Source organism: Chaetura pelagica, unplaced genomic scaffold (genome assembly GCF_000747805.2).
Source record: "Chaetura pelagica isolate M959 unplaced genomic scaffold, ChaPel_1.0 scaffold477, whole genome shotgun sequence".
NCBI lineage: Eukaryota > Metazoa > Chordata > Aves > Apodiformes > Apodidae > Chaetura > Chaetura pelagica.
Genome location: NW_009953956.1, coordinates 201,121 through 223,021, shown reverse-complemented (window position 1 = coordinate 223,021; position 21,901 = coordinate 201,121).

Below are 21,901 nucleotides of genomic sequence, written 5' to 3'. Positions count from 1 at the left end.
TACCTTTGTCAAGTGGGGTTTATTCTCTGGACCACTGTGACATCAATCATCAATTGCACTTAAGTACCAGTTCTCAGCAACTTCCTGCCCCAGGGTTTAGAAGCATCATATCCTTTGAGTTATGGGGTCTGAGACTGGAGCCACCTCATCTCCTTTCCTCCATGAAGGAGCCAGTGTAATTGCACGTGGAGATACATGGGATGCCAAGTTACTGACTTGGATCTTGGCAGCAATACACCCACTGGGCTAATTCACTTGGGAGAGTTTATTGTTGACATACCTGGGTCAACCCACCATTAGCTCTGTCAGCAGTGTTTGGAGGTAGCCATGTCCACACATGCAGGGAATAGCACCCCCCCTCATGCAGGGAATAGTGGAATAGCCCTCTGCAGCCCTCTCACCACCTGGGCAGATGGTAGGTGATGGCCACACTCTTCATCAATGAAAATGATGATTAAGATAATTGCCTCTATCACGGATGGAGCAAATGAGGCTCTGCAGGTCTCTTCAGTGCAGCTGAGCTCAAGATACCTGAGGCAGGGAGGCTGTAGGCTTTGTACCTCTCTTCCTTCCCATCTGCATTTCGAGATGTGGAAAGCTGATTGTGTTTGTCCCTGCTCTTCTACAGGGGTGGTGTTTACCACTGCTGCCACTCCTTGGGAGCAATCACACCCTCTAGAGCTTTTGGGCTGTAACTGGGGTCAGAGGACGCAGAAAGACTTTCATGGAGGGCAGAGACATCCAAATGCCTTGTCCTCATCTTAAGCATGAAACACATGAAGTTCAAGAGGCATCAGAGTTGTCTTAAATGTCCTCCTTCAGTCTGCACGTGCAACAGCCCTTCACAGACTGAAAGGGAGAGATATCCAACCCAGTATATTTAGAAACAATTTATCTTGCTGAAATATGTGGTCACAATGGATGGTCTTCCATGATTTATATACCAGGGTTTTGTTCTTCACTCCTTTTCTGAACTCAGCTCACTTGCTTCTGCAGTACCAAGGAAGAGTCAAATTGACAACTTAACTGATGGAATCCATCACTTGGGATCTTCCGTTCTAAAAACCTGGGTGGGGTTTTGTTGGTTGTTTTTTTTTCCCCAAATTATTTACACTTCAGAGTGGAAAAATAGCAACATTACTATAGTATGAGATTAAATTTCCCCAGGTTAATGGGCTCAGTGTCAGCAGTGAATAATCACAAGCGTGTTGCCAATGGAGAGACCATAAAGACCCCTTCCTTTCACAATATATTCTACTCCATGAATATATTAAAATCTTTCTCCCAGTGTAAAAAGAACGGAAACAGCCTTTTGTTTTCCTCTTTTCATAGCAAATGCTCCTGTCACTTGCAGCACAATGAATTCCTTGAATCTGTACCAGTCAGTTTTTATCCTTCCTTTAAGACCCAGAAGCCGCTGGAAAAATCTTTCACATGGCTAAACTTTGCTGAATATATTTAATCAGTAAATTATTAGTTGTCTGAACTAGAAGAACCAATACTCATTTATGTTCTAAAAATGGTTTGTTTTACTTACTTTATGAGTTAGGTCTGCAATAGTAGCAAAGCCAAAGGACATTTAATTAAGTTGTATTTGCTTTTTCATGATCTTTTAGCTTTAGATTGTAAATCACGAATCAATGAGTACTTAATTTCCTCATATAGCATTAAAAGTAATTGCTTCATAAATTCATTTTAGTAATCCAAATATTTGCACAGAGTGCAGCACAAAGAAGTTGTTTCATTGATGAGATTTCATGATGTTTCATTCTCACTTCCCTTTCCCCTGTTGAGAAGAAAATTGAGGTTGGCTCATTTGGGGCCCAGTCCTTCATGGTACAGAAGGCTTTGAATAGTAGTGGTGATACTGCTGTTAAATATTGATGTCATGCAGAATTTTTGGTCATTGATTTCCTTGGCACTTGAAGTACAGAGAACTCCTGTCTAAACTCCAGTCTAGCAAGGAGAATCCTGCAGGAATGTCCATGATCCTGTGCAGGGCCATTAGCTACAGATACTTCTGCTTTTTTTTTCCAAAATCCAGGCTGAGATGTGGAGACATGCTTAGATCCTTGGGTATTAGATTCTGCACTCTCAGCCTTGCGTTTCCATTTAGCAACAGGGAGCAGAGAAATTCTTCCTGCATCTCTCACCACAGCAATGTCCCCTCTGCACAAAGAACCAGCCGTTTGAGAAGCTTTGGCCTTCCAAACATACATGACAATACATGTAGAGTACACACAATGCATGTATGTAGTGGGTCATGCATGACTGTGATGATCTGTTTTCAGGCATTGCTGGTTTTCCCCAGAGAAGGATTATTTTGCTGAGTTGTGGACAGTGTGCTGAAAATCACAGTCATTCAGAAAACCAAAATATCACAGTAGAGCAATGGTCCAAACCGTATGCAGCTCCATGGGAGCACTTTTCCAATTAAAGGCTTCATTTGAATTGGAAAGCTTCTGAGGAATTGTTTTCTGATGGATAGAAGAGGAAACAATTGCCAGCAGCTGCTGTGCAGAAAAGGGTCAGTTTTCCAAGTTCCTAAAAGTCTCCATTGATGCTCAGCCCTGTATCTTGGTTTCAGTGGGCTTTGTGTTGCTTCTCAGCCACAAAGGTGGGAGACAGTGAACTGATGCTGTGCAGAACTGTGCAGGAACAGGGCCGGTGAGAAGCAGCTGAATTCCAGCATCATCTGCTCTGTGGTGCTGCTAGGCACAGGAGGAGTGAGGGCATCCTAAAGAGCAGCTGTAGAGTGTGAAGCCCACCTGAGGTCTCCAAGTTCCTAAAAGTCTCCATTGATGCTCAGTCCTGTATCTTGGTTTCAGTGGGCCCATGTTCCACCTGGAGCTGATGCAACATTTCCTTTAGACTTCATGCATTTGAAGTGGGATATGTCCAACATAGGGACTTTTCTTTAGCTGGACTCCCAAGAGTTCCTGCAGGTATTTTTCTACAACCAGAAGTCCAGTAAAATCTCCAGGGAAGACTTTACTGGGCAAAGTAAATGGGAAGGAAGGAAGAGCTACCATGGCCATAAATTCCCTTGTATATGGAAAAGGTTTTGAGAAGGAAGTGTTTTATTTCTTTAATGGAGATGTGGGTGTCAAGGAGGGGTCAGGAGGAGAGGCCTGGGGTTAGAAACAACTGTTAGATTGGAAGATCTCCACTGGAGTGCAATGGAATAATCAAGATTTATTTATAAAATATTGCTATTAAATAAACATTACAGAAACTTTTGAATATCAAGCTTATTTATAGCTTTAGGCGTGAAAACCCACATTAGTATGTTGAATTATATGAGTTCCCTGCTGCCTGCTAGCTGACAGCATGTCAAATTATTTGCAAATATTTTCTGGAACAGTAACCTTGAAGGGTGCCAGCACCATTCAGTGTAACCTCCTCACGAGACAGGAACCAAGTGATGAGCTGAGGACTGAGGAGACACAGTTTTTAGCAGCAAATGACCTCTGACTCTCTGCCTAAAACCAGAGTTCACGTGGTACCTCCCTCAGCAGAGAAAGATGCTTTTTCGTCGCTGACATTTGCACTGATTCTGTGCAGGGGTTTTGGAAGATGGTGTGAGTGATGTCGAGATGAGAAACTGCTCTGGGCAGGAATTTGAGAGTACATTAGTCACATTTAAGTGGGTTTATCTCCTCCAGCCTGCAATACCAAGCTTCTGTGAAAATTATGTAATCATTTTAACAAAGTGTTCTGTAATTGACATGAAAAAGGCGAAGTAAAATCAAAATGAATTTCTCTGTAAGCAGGAAGGTTCATTCATTTTAACTGCAATCTGCAAAAGGGAAAAGAGGAAAAAAAATATCCCAAATGCAGGCTTTTTTATGGAAATGGTGGCCTCGTTGAAATTATAAGCTTTCTGCTATTTAAATGAATAATGTTCCCTAACACAGACTATTCTCTCATTTAGAAGTCTGTTGGGGTATAATTTCATCCTTTTGCTGTCTACTCTGTTTTAACTTACAGCACTGTGACTAAATATTGTATTTTCTAGCCATCAAGAATTGTGGGTATGGTTTGTGCAACAAAGGTGTGTTGCTCACCTAGAAGACTCTGATTTTGAAATGTAACATTCCTCATGGAGGTGTAGAGGGCCCTGGTCACATATAAAGCAGGTGGCATTAAAATGCATTTTTTGTGCCCTGGTGATGGCCACCAGTGATGACACCCGCTTAGGTGCACAAGGAGTGGGAGGGCATCAGAGTGCAAGTCATTGCACATCACCTCTGAGCAAGACACAGAGAGGCAGGCCAAATGCCAAAGTGACTGTCCTCAGGAAGGGACAGAGGGAACAGACAGGACAAGTGATTGGCTCTAACCCACACTGGGTGAAAGAGCCAAGCAGAGTGGTTGTGACTTTGGCACCCAGTACATGTTGGAGGACTCTCTTGGGTGCAAAGTGCTTCTTCATATCAGCAGATTCAGTCCAGCGTGGGCAGCCAAACGCCCTGTATCCAAAAAGCAGGGATTTACATCTCCAACACACTCCTAGACCATGAGTCACAGCTTCCAAACCTGGTCTGAAAATAATGAGATGTAAGTAAATCCACATGCTGGGGTTTCTTCACCTTCTGGTTTCCAAGCCATTTAGTATGCACCCGGGTCACATCTTCATGCTTTCATCCACAGCTGTGATGACTAGTCACTCTATCCTTGTTGAAGCAAATGCTGAGGTTCTCACACAGTCACCTGGCTGGGAGTTGGGGCTTTTAAAGAGCACACCGTGGGGCTCAAGGTAAAATGATGAGAGCAAGCAACTGCCAGCTTAAATTACCTTTAATCTTTTGAGGGCATCTTCATTAAGCAGAAGGACACAGCAGTGAAAGATACTTGATTACAACAAAAATGACTTGCCTCAAAGATGCAGTTAACCTTGACAAATAGGTGAATCCTTTAAGCAGCAATAAAAGTGCTCACCTATTTTATCTCTATTGGTCTGTCCTTTGGATGCTGGTACTGGTATATGTTCTATCAATTCTTGTAATATTTTCAGGGGCAATGCCAAGTGGTTTATAAAGTTTTGCACACTGGAACCTTGTTCTCCTTTGGGGAACACCTTCCGGGTATCTACCCACACTTTAATAATGCTGAACTCTTTGTCCTACCCAGAGATGCCCTGAAGCAATCAAGGACCACCAGCACTTAAGTTAGATTATGGTCTCACCATACATGTGGTCCCTGGCCTATGGACCCTGATGATTCAGACACCCTCTGTTGAAAAAACTATTTACCATGTGACAGGTATTTTGGGGCCATAATGAAGGCAATGTTCAAGCTTGAGTTTGCTCTGCACTGAAGACCTACACATTGTGAATACATTTTCTTTTCAGTCCTGTGTTTTTTTCTCCCAGAAGTCCTTAGCAGTTCTTGTTTCATTTAAAAATATGGGGAAATACCCAGCTGTAAATATCTGTGGTGGAAATAACAGCACTTGGAGAGGGACCTCAATGCTGCTCCACAAAGTAGGCCACTGAACATGGTCTCTTGCAGGTTACGGGCAAATACCTGCTAAGGAACCTGAAATCTTTGCCATCTGCTTGGACTAACACAGCCCATCCAAGTGGGCCTAGGAGTGAGCAATGTAAGTGACAGTAATGGTGGGCATTCAGATTGCACCAGGAGACAGGGCTGGGACAGTTAGGGTACAAGAAAAGACCAAGCAAACAGTCCATGCATGAAGCCTTGCATGCATCAGGGAGTGGTCTGGGTACACCAGGTTTGCAACTCCTGCTCTCACAGCTGTTTCAAAGGTCCAGCAAGCCTGTAGGTTTGCTTCTCAATGCCCTTGCTTCATTTTAACAAAAGAAATGCAGTTCTAACCATGCTGAAAGCTCTTGGCCAAACCAGGTTTGAGCTTGACAGTCCCCTATGACCACCAGGCTCATGGAGGCAGGCAGCAGAACCAGGATGATCATGGTCTTTCAAGCTCTGATTGAACTCATCAAAGCTAAAGTTGCAAAGTGTCCCTGAAATATCTTCTCTTCCTTCCCAGGACTTTAGCAGTGGAGCATCTTCTCTGAATGCATGCTTATTTAGCACACTATCAGAGATGTTTCTGAGTTACTCACACATCCCAGCTTTGCACTGTAGGTTGCAGGTAGCCAACCTGGTGAACATGTTCATTCTAACCAGAGCTGAACAACCCCTTCTTGCCTCTCAGATCCTCTAACTGGCTTCTGCAGAGGGATCTCTGTTGAATGGACACAGTGGGTGATTCACATTGTTAGCTTTTTTATTTGTCTAATTATTTGCATTTGGGCTTGACACAGAAGTTGTAATGCTTCTCTGGCCTCATGTCCATCTTTCTCATGGCTTTTCTGTGAGTGATCATCCACCGGGAACTCCTGAGATGCCGGGAGAGGTGGGAAGGAGCTTGCCTTTCAATTGCTGCAACATGTTGCTTAATGGTATTTACTTAGTTTCGCCTTGAAATCTTATTCTTCTCTTGCTTATTGTCATGACTCCCAGCAGTTCGTTTCACCTCTTATCTCACTGACACCAAGTTTGAATAAAGCCTTTGAAGAAACAGCCCAAGTATGTGATAAACAGCAGCTGTAGGAGGCCACAGCCAAGTCCTTTCAATTCTTGCCTGTGCTGTTTTCTATTGTTAGTACTTAAGGATACATTTTAGACTTCACGGGCCAAATTCATCCTATTCAAATGAAGTTACCTCAGAGACACACTTGGCTCTGGTGCTTTAAAAAAACAGATAATCCCAAACAGCAGGATAATTTTATGACCACTAATTACATTTGTTGCTATGCAAGCTAAGATAATGATAAGAGTAATCGTATCTCATGCTTCAGGGCATATGCTCATCACCTGTGGACATCAGGAAGGAGTTTTTCTCCCCCTGTACAGAACTGTTCAATTAACTAGATATATTGTGTTGGGTTTGTTTTCTTTCTGTTTTCTTCCTCTGAAGCATCATTTATTAGCTTCAGCCAGAATAGGTAAAGCAGATCAGATAACCAACAGTCTGATCCAATATGGGTATTCCTAAATCCCCATACTGGAAAGTGAAGTCATCCGAAGAAAAAGAATATGTAATCTTTTTCAATTTGGAAACATTTTGCTTTTTTAAGTACCTGAATATCCCTCATGGAACCAAAATTGAGAAGGCAGAAAAGCTGAGCTTTGAGCTACTATGCCGCAGAGAAACAGGAGCTGTAAGTGTCCAGGTTGGTTCAAACTTGGAGCGTTGCTCTTCTCTTTGACTCTGTAAGTAGCATCTGCATTTGAGCACCACTGGGTCCTGAGGATTATGTTTGTGGCTACCTGTCACGTTGCATTAGAATAGCCAGCCTCAGCCAGAAAAGCAATTGAAAGGCATTGGAAATCTGCCTCACTGCCCACATCCAGGGAATAAGCTCTCTGATAATCCTAATAGAGAAGATCAAATTTGCCAAGAAAATAGGAGAGTTTGTTTGTATTTTGCTTCATGTTCCTCAACTATATTTCTGCTCCTCACGAGGCTTAATCAACAGCTAATAGACCTCAGCTTCTCGGTGCACAGCAGAGTATTGTCTTTCTGGTACTTGTGTTGGGACTGGGATTTATCTGTTGTTGGCTTCATCCCTTTCCTATCCTTTCATGTTGTTTGGTCCCCATTTTTTTTTTCTCACTAGTGCTTGCTTTATTTTTATCTCCAGTAAAGCAGGTCTGCCATTTAATTAGCAGATTGGCCTCTACCTGCAGCCAAATGAAATGTAATCTCCCCTCAACCTGCATGCAAGGTGGAAATTCAATATCTGAAAGATTTCAGCAATTGTCTTTGCTCATTTCTGGACAAAATCAGAAAACTTCCATGTTTCTGTCAGGGAGAAAATTCTGAAAACAAAATGGTTTGGATTTGTCAAATTTGTTGGGCCTTTATTTTACATTGATAAACCAGCCAAATGGAGCCCATTTCACAAGGCAAAAGGAGCCACTCTGCACTAATTCCACAGATCTGGTGTAGTAAAAAACTTACCAGTGTCAAGTTCAGAGGCAGTTTTTGGTGGCAGATGAGAAGATGAATACCTCAAAAAACAAACCAGATGTATCCTTTGCTATTACACCAGTGTGCTGTGCAAAAACCCTCCTAAGCTTAGCAGCTGGGAGCAGCAACCCCTTGGGAGCAGTCTCCTTCCCAACTCTGGCAGCCATCAGGTTGCATCAGGAGATATGGCCACTCATAACATCTTTATACACCTGTGTTATTAACTGTTCATAAAACTATATGGCCCTTTTAAACCATCCAGCTACAGTTATTTAATTCTCTGGACTTGTACAATAAAAATGAGCTGGGAGAGGCCATCAAACAACACCCCCCCTCCCCAGGGCTCAGCCCCAGGGATACGGATCTCATAGGCTCGTGTGGTGCTCAGCATCACTGAGTCTTGGACCAACATCACCTGAACAAGGCCTTCTGATTCATTTGGAGAAGAGAGGCTCCAAATCATAATCAAACAGCACAGGTCAGTGTGAGCAATGACAGCTTATTTTCCTGGCCAAGCCTGCACTGCACAAACACCTATCTGTCAGCATCCGACTGCTCTGCTTCCAGGCAAAATGACTTGCTTGCTATCCAATCTGGCGTGCTGGCAGTGAGGGAATGCAAACAGCCAGCCCTTTGTGTTCACCTGCAGCTTTATTCCCTTCATCAATAATTGCTAAAAAGGCAAGTGAAATTTTTCATCCGTTGTTTCTGGAGTGATATCACAGCAGTGCCTTTGTTTGATCAAAATTGCTAAAATGTTTTCTGTAACTCGGAACAGCATAAAAATGGTGGTCTTGAAAATTACACATATGCCTCATCCTAACTCAAGGAATTCCAAAAGCTACCTGTGAGACAAGTTATGCTCCCCGTATTCCTTGCAAGGTGTCCAAAACTGGTTGACCAACCTATTCTGATTCCACCAAAAGCAATGACAAAACACTGAGTGCAGTTGGGAACATACTGTTGGAGTTCAAAATTCTTCTTAGCTAAGGCTTCCAGACCTAAACCCTTGCACCAAGCCCAGAGGCCATTCAGAGGCATTACGAAGACTGAGCATGGACCTATCAGTTTTATCCATTTCTCTTTAGACTCAAAGTATCATAACTGGTGCTGTTGCCAGTGGCTTTGGCATAGGAAGGTGCCACCAGTCCTTCCTCTAACAGAAATCTGCTGGAGCTGAGAGTAGTTGGTACTGATGGGGAATGCACAAGTTGGCTCCAAGTTGCCCGTTTCTTTGGGTTGTTCTCCAAGGTCAAAAACATAGGAGCTCCACACAGCTCCCTTTACCTTTTTCAAGGATTCAGATCCAAAACCTGTCTCTAGCCCAGCTCTAATTTTTAAAAGAGCACTGCAAGCAGAGAGTGGGGAGTTAGTTGTGGTGCACAATGAAAATTCTTAGGAGGACAATAGGAAAGAAGAGTAAATATGGAGCTGGTAGAGAAGTGAAACAAAAGAGAAGAGTTATCTCTGAAACAAGAGACAAGAAATCAGGAAGGACTTCAAGGAACTGGAAGCTCACACAGAATAACGGAAGTCAACTTCAGCAGGAGCAAACAAGAGAAAGTTCATGGGATTTGGTTTCACAAGGAAAGAGAAAAGGATGGATTTAGCACTTAAAAAAGGAAATAAAAGAACCAAATGGGAGAGCGTATGTGCAGGGGAAGCAGAAGATTTGGGATTAAGGCCACACTGAAGTTACAAGTCTGTGAAGAAGAAAGGTTATAATGAAGCTCTGTTCCAGAGAAACCAAATCTGAGATAACAGCAAGACATTTAGGAGGAAAAGAGAGCTGAGGGAGACAGCTGGAGATGATAAAGAAGGAATAAATTGGGGAATTAATTAATTATAAAAAGAGGCTTTTGGGCTCATTAGCATTAAAACCCTGACTTGTTGGGAGTGTTCACACTAAAGCAGTGACTGAATCCTTTTATTTTATTTTACTTGGTGACCAAAAGCAAAGGTAGAGAGATAAGGCTTAAAACTAAAAGTAAACCTGTGAAGTTCATCAAGTTTCCTTCTCAGACATCCAGAAGCCAGCAAAAAGCCATGACACCACTGGATTGAGCAAGAAAGACAGCTCAAGGAAAATTAAAAATAACCTGTTTACACGTGGCAGCAAACAAATATCTTAACAGCAGCTGGGAAATTCTCCCTTCTTAGACATTGGAAGGGACTAAGACATGGCTACAGAGGCTGACATGCTAAATGGCAATTGTTGGTTGCTGGGTTCCCTGCATACACCCACATATATTAAAACATTCTGATGTTTAATGTTCACAAAACATTAGATACATGTATATTTATGGTTTGATAATCAGCTGCCATTAACAGATGAGTAAACAACATAATGTTCATATTTAGGAGGAATATGCAAACTAAAGAGAAACTGCCAACTCCAAAGAACATTTGTTTTGTGTACACTTAATGGGGGGAAAGAAGGAGGAAATGCTCTGTCTGTAAATTAATTATGGGATATTGGCAATGCCTCCACTACTGTACAACTGTAATTATCTCAGTGCGTGGGACTGCAATCATGCACCCCCAGCTATTTACATCCATAGGAGTTAAGAATATACCCATTGGTGTACATCTCTAAAGTTAAATACTTTTTATCATCTATTTGAACTGAGAAGAGCAGAGAAATCATGATCTTTTCAATCACTGTTGTGCCAAGATGGTGAGGCCTTCTGCCCTGCTTCCTTCTTGTGAATCAAACATATTTCAAACTTCAGGACAGGGTGGAAACTTCTCCCTATGGGAAATGCCCATTTTAATGCTGTTGCTTTTCTTGAATGTAGTTCTTCATGTAGTTTTGCTGACCTCCTGTTTTCTTACAGATCTGCTGTTATTCATCAACTGTGAGCAGAGAAGACCACGAGAACACATTCTTGGCCCTTCCACAAATCATAGAATCATAGACTGGTTTGGGTTTGAAGGGACCTTAAAGATCATCTAGTATAAACCCCCCTGCATGGGCAGGGACACTTCCCACTAGACCAGGTTGCTCAGAGCCCCATCCAGCCTGGCCTTCAACACTTCCAGGGATGGGGCAGCCACAAGTTCCCTGGATAACCTGGGCCAGGCTCTCCCCACCCTCTCAGCAAAGAATGTCCCTGAGATTAACCTGGTCCAATGTAGCTGTCAGTCCCTGGTAATACCTTTAACAAAACCTGACAGTGCTTTGCATTTAAAAACACTTTATGAAAGGTATTATTGTCCTGGTTTTATGGATGAGGAAAACTGAGGCACAGAGCAGGATGGGATTTACCCAGGGACGAGGGAAAAGAAGGAGAGAATTACAAGGCAAGGTCAGGTCTGGAAAGAATGAATCTGCAACAATGAGAAGACATTTTACTAGACGTGGCTGAGAGAGCTGGAAGAAATGAAAAGGCGTCCAGCTAGGGATGAGGCTGGGAACAGAATCCAGTCTCCTGACTGTCATTTCTTCATTCTCTTACCAGTTAGACCATGTGCTTGCAAAATGGTCCACATATTCATAACGCATATGGATATTTGACAAATAGCAGATTAACATTAACAGTAGTTTCCTGGACAATGTAACCAACTTTCCCCTCAGCTGATTCTTCCCCTGCCTTATAAAATTAGAATATTTTGCAATCCATTTTGTAGCTGAAAACAGATCATGTACAGATGCAACAATTTGGCATGTTACCACACCAGGGTTTTCAGCGTGGGATAGCAGAGCCTCTCCAGCTGCTGAGGATCAGTCCCTTCAGCAGAACCGAATCCACTAATCTGCTCCTTCCTCCTGCTCATAGCCAGGCTTATTGGGGAGGATTATCTCGTTGTCCAGGGGTAATTTTCTCAAATAAATGGGTCAAAGCCTGTGCTGGCTCCCCTCCTGCAGCCCTGCTGAGTTCAATGGCTTTGCTCAGAGCACAGGCTGGTTCCTCATTTCCATCTAGATCCTTGGGCCGTGGCTGAATAACGAGAAGTGGCAGGTGAAGCCGGAGGTTTTGGCTTTGTTTTTTGTAAAGAAGAGATGAGTGCAGCAGAACAACATATGGTACACTGCTTGGCTAAAAATGATTTAGTGGAAAACTATTGCTTCATCTCTGTCTCTCTGCAACCACATACACTAATGTAGTGGTGTAGCTATTAATCTAATAAACTGCTAATATTTATTGTTAATTGAACCATTTAATCTAACAGTGGATTAGGGGAAGGCAAATGTAGGACTTAATGACTCTGTTGATTTGGTATAAATTTGAACAGTGAGCATAGACTGTGTAATATAAATTGTGTTCCTGTTGCTGATAAATAGCTTGGAGCTGGAAGACACTGGGCTCAAGCAAAACTTGCACTGACTACTGAGTGGTGCTTTTTGTTGTTGTTTTAATGAACACTGTAGGACTTAACTCTGAAGGATGATGCCACTCTCTCTCACCAGTGGTTGATTATGCTAACAGCAAAGAAACTGGTTATTAGTGATGTCTCCTTAACATCAGAGGTCATCTTACATCCAAGCTATACCCCTGAATGGATGGTATAGTGCCACTGTGATAAGCTGAAGTGTAGTGTAGCAAACATTATCTTGCACTTCCAACCAAATCCTCTATGTTGTCTATAAATCCATCTTTGCCAGGACTATCTCTAGCCCACCCACTGTTCCAAGCAGGTCCAGATTCCTCACCTTCTATAACTAGAAGCAAGCACGAACCCACATCTTCTGGTAGAAAATACCTTCTTGGTGCCACATCTTGTTTCCCAGACACTGATGCATGGGACTTTAGGAATATTTCAGTTTGAACTGGAGAGCTGCTTCAGCTCTGTTACCTTTCAAGCCTTTGCAGTCAGAAGCAATGCCTGTATCCTGCAGGCAAATTAATGGAAAAGCCCAAACTTCCTAAGGGGATGTATCTTGCTCTAAGATCTTAGGGGACCTGAGATCTTGGACTTTATCATTGTGACATTACGGGCTTTAGACAAGCTATTTTTAGAGGTTTCTTTAAAATTTGATCAGTTATAATTTTCCCTTTATGGTTATAATTTTCCCTTTTGTATGAGCTCTATAGCTAATACAATAACTCTTGGAAACATGGCAGCACCCCTTCTAAGTAGGGGGCATGAAAAATACTTAGAAGGAAAAATATCCTTTCAAACCTTTTCAAATAATTTTAAAATTTTACTTCACGTTGTTGTTGTTCTACCTGGGACATATGGTGATGTTCTGTGGCTCACAGGCATTTGATCTTGCATAAGTTATTGCAGCAGTTCCAAATTTCATGCTGAGAAACTACTGATGCCACCTTCCAGGTCTGATGAAAATCAAGGGCAAGTTGTTATTCTTGGCTATCCTACCTTAGGCCTCCCTGAGGCTTGATGTTAGCAGAAAGAGTCTGGTTCAGTCTACAACTTCTAGTATCAGCAATGACCAAAGCATGGAGGTCATCTTCAATTTTGTGTGTCCCTTCTCCTAATTTGCTCTCCATTTTCTACAGCACATGCCCTGTGCTTCTGCTGTGAGAGAAAGGATGTGTTAAAGAAACTAGAAACCTATCTTCCTCTATCTGGTAAATCTATCTCTGTTTTTTTATTTCCATCTACTTCTGGTAAGTGAGCTGGGACAAAAGCTGTTTCTTACCCTCAAGGCCTCTGGAAGTCAAGGAAAAACAGAAATGGAAGGAAAAAAAAATAAATAAAAATGAGGGATGAATTAGAAGAAAAGAAAGAATTGGTGGAAAGAGTAAAGCAGAGAAAAGGAACCTCTACAAGAAGGAGATGACCTCCTGGCTTGCTTACCTGTTTGAAATAGAAAGGTGCTGGGAGTTTTGGCAGCAGTTGCTTTATAAACTTGCCTGTGTTAGGAGCTCTCTTGTGTTAGGAGCTGCAGTATAGGCATATCACCCCACAGACACAGCTACACTGCCTCATGTTTCTCACTCTTAGCCCATATCTTTGGACCTTCACACTCCCAAATTATCTGACTTGGGAAGAAAATGCAGCTAAGAAAGTCCAAGGCAATGGAAATAGTGAAGGGAAAGAGTTCAGCAGAAGAACAGGCAGATGAGAAAGATGATGCAGAGAGAGACCTAAAGCAGAGAAAACCCTGATATTAAATTATCAGGATTTGAATATGGAAATTTGAAAAATAAAAGACTCAGTAAATTGCCCTCGGTTCCAGGTAGCAGCTGTCAAGTTGCATTTTCTGAGCAACCTTCAACAGAAGACGAAGAGGTGCCACAGGTTAGGGAAGGTGTTGGCGTTCAGCCGGCACAAACACGTGGAGCTGGAGGGACAAACCTGGCGCTGCCCTCAGCTGCACTCTGCTCCTGAAAGGTACTTATCAGCGTGGCCCAATGCTCACCAAGGCACTGACCTTCCTTGCTTGGCTGGAGTCCTGCCACCAACACCAGTTCCCTGGTGCAGAGGGAAGGAGCAGTGAGGGCAAAGTCTCTCACCTGGGAAAGTCTGAACTACAAACCAGCTTTAGGAACTGGTGGCAAGGGAAATCCCAGCTCTTGGCTGGCCCAGAGCAGTGAATCAGCTCAACACTTGCTGCTAGCAATGTTGCTAAATGCAGGTGTAATTTCCTCACCCACAGAAATTGCCTGAAATCTCCTGACCTCCATGGAAACATGCTGGTTTACTCCATGGCTCCCTCTCAACCAGTTTTCTTCTTCTTTCTGTTAGTGCTGGTTGGTATTTCACAGGTGTTTTCTTGGTCCTGAAGCTCATTTAGGTTGCTAGGTTTTGTCAGCTTTTGGTTGTTCTACTGCCCAGCAACAGAAGGGGGCTGTAAAAATTTACTTTCTTGTTTACATCTACTCAGCAATTTTTAAGAATAAAAGTGGGAAAAACCATAAGCAAAGAATCAGCACTTGCATTTAATAGTTATGCATAAAAGTCATTCTTAAACAATGTTTTATTTCACTTTTAATGAGAGACCAGAAATACCACTACTGGGGTTTTAAGGCCCATAAGGTGTTAGTACCCTTGTTATCTCTGATGTTCATGGTCTCTCGCACACCATTTATGCTGGGCATCATTTTTGACAATGCAGTGTGGCAAATGCCTGGACTGGGATTCCTTGAAATGAATAAAAGATTTATAGTGGAAATTCTACAAGTAATACCTTGTTATAATACATTTTTGTGCTAACTGCAAGTGACAAGTGATTGCTCAAACTTGTTCCTGCAGCTACCAGGTTTTCCTCTTTAATCCTATATTAGTTCTACAGAAAAAAATATGAAGTACAAGGAGAGCTGTCTTTTCATTTATTTTATCTTGCCTCTATAGGAATATTTTCATGGTAAATTCAATATACTTTGTCCAAAATGTAAATGGAATGTTCAATATATTTTTAACTCAAGCACTGTTTAAACATTAAAATCCTCTTTTGCAAATGCCATTGTGATAGAAGTTCAAGACTTTGCAGGGGCTTAATAACTTACTGAGAGGAAAAGAGGCCAGTTTTGTACTTGAGACTCAGTTTTAAAGGCTTCACTTCCTTGCTCTTCCGCAGGCTTCCCACGGGGCTGGGGCTAAGTGGCTACTTTCTGTGGGAGTCATTTCCCCATCCAAAAGCTGGTGCAATGGGTGCTCTGCAGTTTACAGGGCAGAGAAACAGAGGGAAACATTCAAAAAGATTAGGTATAGGTAGGAGAACTGCAGGTGGGCATTGGTGCAAATCATAGAGGGGATGCTGCTGTCATAAAATAATTTGAAATCTTTTTTGTTTGTAATGTGGCATCCATATTATAAGGTCTCAAACACAGAGCTTGGGAGCTTGTGTGTGTATTAGTTCCACCATGGCCTGCATGAAATTACAAGGCATCGTTTGGGCTGTGAAGTAAAACAATCTTCAAACAAAAGAGGAAGTGAGGCTTGAGGCTCATGACGTGGAGATGTGTCACTGCAGATTGGGATCTATTCCTATTTGCAGTGCAAAACAAAAGAGGCTGTTATACCTAGACAGTGTAGATGTACTTCCCAGCTTACCAAAGTGCAATATTACAAACAGAGGATACTACCAAATGTTTCCAGGGAATGTACATTAACCTTCTTGTGTGTCAAACTCTATCTAAACTAAATTTTCATCCCAAGTCTGAGACTGTTTTGGCAGTTTATTTCCTGAAGGTTGAATATGCACCCCCTCCATCCCATTTTCCACTCTAATCTAAACACAGGATGTTATCTTTATTACGTCTTTTCAAAACCTGCACAGGATTTTATTTAGCTCCTGTATGGGAAGAAAATGAGAGGAAGAGAAAAACTGGCTTGGGTTTTTTGGGAATGAAACCAAACTGGAGGAGCACTTGGGGAAAAGATGTGGCATGGCCTAAGATGCTGTAGCTGGTCCCTCAGGGAGCAAGGAGCAGCAGCTGGGTGATACCTGGCTCCATGCTCAGCTTCAGCAAGCCTCTCCATTCTAGGCTAGAAAAAACACTTTCCAGTTCAATATCCAGGCAAGGCTCAGGTTCTGTGCTGGGATTGCCAAAGGTGCCCATTTGGGTACCAGTGATGGTCTCTGTGTGGATGGCTGCTTACCAAAAATGGCACTGATAACACCTGCTGTGTCTGTCAACTTTTATTGCTACCAGATGTAATTGGATTTAAGTGATGACACAGGAGTATGAGACAATCTGCCTCTTAAAATGAGATCTTCTGGACACAATAAAAACTTCTGAACTTTGATCTATCCTTTGGTTAATCATCCTGCCGGTTTCAAGATTCCCATCTTGCTTTTGGATTTCTCTCTGCTTTATTCCTACCCGTTTCTGTTTTACAGAGCATACACCAGGACATCTCACATCTCCATTTGCTTCTATATTCTCTCCTTTTGCATTTTTCTTGTCATACTTGGACCCAAAGTTTTCTTTGAGCAAAATAATTTCAAGAGCCATTAGCTTTTCCTTGCTAGCCCGGGGGTTGTATCGTAATTATGTCTCACTCATTACAACTCAAGGCTGGGCTCATTGGTTGTACGAATTTATTGGTTTGTAGCCAAAATCAATCTGTGCATATGTTTATCGTGCTGTGACACAGTTACTGGGGGTTTTTTAAGCAGTAGTTTCTCTGACAACTTGGCTCGGTGTTCTCTGGGTAATATCAATTTGCTGTAGGTAGACCTCCCTACTGAGTGGCAAATGCTTCCAACCCACCGGAGTCAGGACTGAGCCTGCTCACCACTGGTGGCTCTGGATCTGCAACACACTCCTACTCTCAGTTCTCTTCCCAGAGCCTGAGCTGCAGTTCCAACACAGAAATGGTGGCCCAGATTTCTCCATCTCCACGTTGTTGCTCTGCCTTTGTGGACAACAGAAAAAGAGCAAGCAAAGCGATGGATTAATGAGGTTCACCTTGCTCATCAAGGAGGCTGCAGAATAGCAGTTTTCCAAGGCAGCAAGCGTCATTGTGTTGCCCTTGATCTTGGTTTCATCCTTTCTGTGAGTCCACAGCTTTATCATATTGCAGGTTAGGAAAACCATCATATCTTCACTTCCAGACTAGTTTTGATGCCTGCAAATAAAGCTACAATCAGGCTTGTCTGCAGACAGTCCACTGCCATGGATCAATCTCTATGGACAGTAGCTGAAAAATAATTTTCTAGGTCTTTGAGAGCTCTGTCTTGGCTTTTCAGAGACATTCAACTGGATATCAACCCATTTCTTCCAGCAGGTGATTCTGAATATCTCACAATAACCTTATGGTGAATATTTCTCTATTTGTTCAGCTTAAGACAGAGGCTGAAAGTGCTGCTGGAAACACACTTTAGCCAAAGATTGTTTAGGTCAATTGTTCCTTCTGGTATTAAACTTATGAATCATCTTGGCATCAAGGTGTGACCTTTCCTCTTTACACTATTATGTCACCAAAAAGAAGGCAGAAATGGAAATAGGAAGATGATTGCAATACATTTCTCACCACTGATATAATGTCTTGTGTGCACTAGGAGTATTGTATTCATAAACCTCATCTTCCTTGGCACAGATCCATGCTAAACTTTGTTTCTGCTAATAAAATCCTTCACTTCTTTTCCAGCACAACTTTCTCAGCATCATAAACCACCTGCTGGACTGAGTTCTCTGAAGTGACAGTGCAGAGATTTCCATCCAAACCCGATACACACAGTCCAAAAAAGCTGCACTCCCTCAGTGCAGTCCCCACAGGAAGAATCTTTCCAAACATAATGTTTTGATGTTGCTTGTCCAGAGGCCATAGTGAATACAAACATTTGAAAAATCCAAAGCATCGGTAATGGTGAGGAAATAAATGTCAGTTCTTGATCTGTATCTGCCTTGGAAACAGTTAAACTTGCAGAGCAGAAACTCAAGTAACTCAGTGCTGGTTATTTACTACAACTCTAATCTCTCACTTAAAAAGAAAAAAAAAAGATTTTACCCTACAATAAATATACTTGAAAATAAATTTGACACACTGGAGTCTGAAATAAACTGAGTTTGAAGTAAAAATGTTATCTTTGGAAAAATATACATCAAAATATAGAGGAAAATTGCAGGGAGATTATGGTAGGATTAAGCTGTTTCCTGCACAGAGCGATAGTGCTGCAGCCCTGTCAGGAGCTCTTCTCCAGGATAATGTGGTTGTTCACCATAAAGCAGAGCTCCTGGAAGGATCCTTTTCCCTCTCTAACCTGTCAACTGGAGAGGTGTTTAAAAAATATTGCTACTGGGAATTTTGTCACCTGGTATTTCAGCTTCTTTTAGTTTCATTCCATTCAGGCAGAGAATGTTACCTGGGCTGTGTCCCTGAGCTGAGAGCTGCCCCCAAGGGACACTGGGGGGGGAGAGGTGTTGGGCTCATCGAGCTTTCAGGAGAGGGAAAGGTGCTTTAGCTGACTTTGCAATAGCACCTTGCTCAATGTGAAGGGCAGGGAGAGCAGGAAGAGAGGGTAGAAGATGCTCTGCCAGGGCATCTGAGTGCAGGTGGTTGGTCCCAGAGTTACTCTGCAGTTAATCACCTTCAGCCCAACTGTTTGGGAGATGAAGGAGAGGGCCATGTCACCTTCCCCCATCTCACTCCTCAGGCACCCTGCCTAGAGAATTGGTGCATTGTTCAAGGCCAGACTGCATGGGAACTGGAGCAACCTGATCTAGTGGGAGGTGTCCCTACCCATGGCAGGGGATTGGAACTAAAAGACTTTTAAGGACCCTTCCAACCCAAACCAGTTGGTGATTCTGTGATTATCAGGATTTAGTGTAGTCTGAAAGCCTCCTCTGTCTTGCAAACTCTATTTCCCATTAATCCAGAAGATTTTACAGCATCTCACTCCAGGTGTCAGTCCATCAAACCATAGATGTAATATGGTAGTGGATAGTTTGATTTTCAAAGAATATTGCAGTTTTCCTATGCTGTTGTAAACTCCCAGGAACACAGAAAATGGCTAGCTTTATAATAGGAACTTTCTGGCCAGTGTTCCCAGACCTCAGTGTTAATTCCCACTAATCTTTTTGAAAAAAGGTAAGTCAGGCACTTGGTGTGATTCTTGGGATGCCCTACACAAGGACAGGAGTTGAACTCAATGATCCTGATGGGTCCCTTCCAAGTCAGTCTTTTCTATGATCCTATGATACCCTTCTGTGTCTGTGAGCAGGATGTGCCTGCACTTTGGGACTAGGAAGATGTGCTCTCTGCCCAATGTAGCAGTGCCAACTAAACCCGCAGGCATTGCTGTGTGAAACCATAGCTCTGGCCCCGAGCTGGCTTTGGTGTGCAGGAGATGGTTTTGCTGTGACAGGGCAGGAGGAAGCTCCCTGGTGTAGCTGCATCTGCACGCAGCATCCTTTGCCAGGGAGCTTTCACTGGGAGAGCATTCCTAAGCAAGCCTGCCTCTCAATTATTAATAAGAGTTGGACTTTCTTCTTAAAAGGGAAGAATGTGATTCATGTTGAAATCCCTATTCTGTCTTTGCTCCCAAAATGTCAATATTTTGTGATGTTTTCTTTTTGATAGCATGGTACATATCGCTCACCATTCCAGTATGATAAAAATCTGAGAATTGTGTCATTTTTTTGATAAAAGAAAAAGAACCAAAGCATGCATACTATAATTTCTGTTTAACTGTTAGTAGAGGGCTAATTACTGTGAACTTTCATGTCATAATTTCATGTAACTTGTTTTTAAAAAAATCTATTTATAATCTGATTCCTGTATTTTGACTAATCAAATAATTTGCTGTAATTAGTTGTCAGAATTAATAAAAGTAAAAGGAAGAAGCCATGGGAGATTAGCTCCATATTTTAAGCATGCATAAGGAGTTATTCTCATTTCCATTTAACTTTATATTCAGTTTGCAGCTATTCCTGGGATAAAATTAACACATAGCAATATTATTAATATCTTGATTTTACACAGTGCTTTGGATATACCCAGATCCCCCACAGATCATTCCTACCTGAATAGAATTGGGTTCCTGCCCTGCCATCAGAGGAGAGCTCCACCTCATAAACCACACAAATCAAAATTTCACCTCTCTGGCCCATGTGAGTGGGATCACTCAGCTACAGCTCAATTCCCCGACCTCTCTTTTCACGCTTTCAGAATTTATTTCCAAAAGCTCTGATCCAGCATGTGATTTGAGCAGGAAAGTGGTTCTGTTGAAATCAGCTCATACAGAGGAAGCTAGACTCAGGTTTATGTTCTCAGCCGAATCCTCGACCTGGCAGGGGAGGGAATTGAATCTTTGGGATGTAGAAACCTCATCTGGCAGAGGAGGGATCAGCACCCCTCCCAAGTCAGGACTGGCACATGCAGAGAAGGCAGGATCCAGAGGTGACCACTGCCAGCAGGCAAAAGAAGCTGTTCTATGGACAGAGAGATTGGGGACAAGGGGGACAATCAATCCAGCCAGGAGGTTCCACATAGAGGTTGCCATCAGCTCTGTCTGACTCTTGGTTTCATGGTGTGCTCTCACAGACTGATCTGCACCTGCCTTGCCATCCCTTTGACATGTGAATTCATCTCTGCACACTACTGCAGCACAAATAGTAGGAAGAAGAGGCACACAGTGGCAAAAAAAGGAAATCCATTTTTTACTCAGGGTCTGTCCTCAGACCATCCCAACCAGCCCATGTGCAAGTGGGCACCTGATTGCTCTGACTCAGGGATCAAAGGCATTTGACCACCAAGTCTGGGCTTATCATTGCCGTATTTGCAGTGACCACTGCTGGCCCCACACCATGCTAAGCCCTCCTAACAGGTTACTGGGTCTTGTAAAGTGTAGCACAACATGATGGGTGAGTAATAAAGGTAGAGACCTGAGAGCACCATATGCCCTTTGACACATTTTGTTATGTTGTTTTATAACAATAAAAATGAAGCTTATGTATATCTACCAGTACCTTCACAATAGGTAATTGGAGCAGATCCTCAGATTGAAAAAGTGCTGAATTCTGAGCTCAATAACTGACAATCTAGATGCCTGTTTGCTACAGTCAATATGCTCTATGTAATACCTAACACACAGATAGTATCTATTGAATGTACTTTCTAAGCAGCAGTAGTTAGTGGATTCAACATTTACTGAATTAATTAAAACCCATTTTAGGTTTGATCAAATAATCTTTCAGTTGCAGTGGATCTATAGTGGAAATTCTTTAGGGTCAATATCCAACCTTGTAAGTCTTGGGCACCTAAAACTGCTGTTGAGGTAGAGGTGTGTGCCTTTAGCCAAAGATTCCAATGCCTGTGTACAAGACATACCTTTCCTATAGTCCAGATTGTTATTGCAGCCATCAAAAGGTCACATGTTGTTTTCATACACTGACAATTGTTTTGTGAAGAAATATATTAAATACTTCCAAAGTAAGATTATCTTAGTCCACTTCAACATCTGAACCACCACAAATATTTATAAATTAAGTAGAGCTGGAGGAAAGAACATCCAAATGCTTCAAAGAAAAGAGCAGGAAT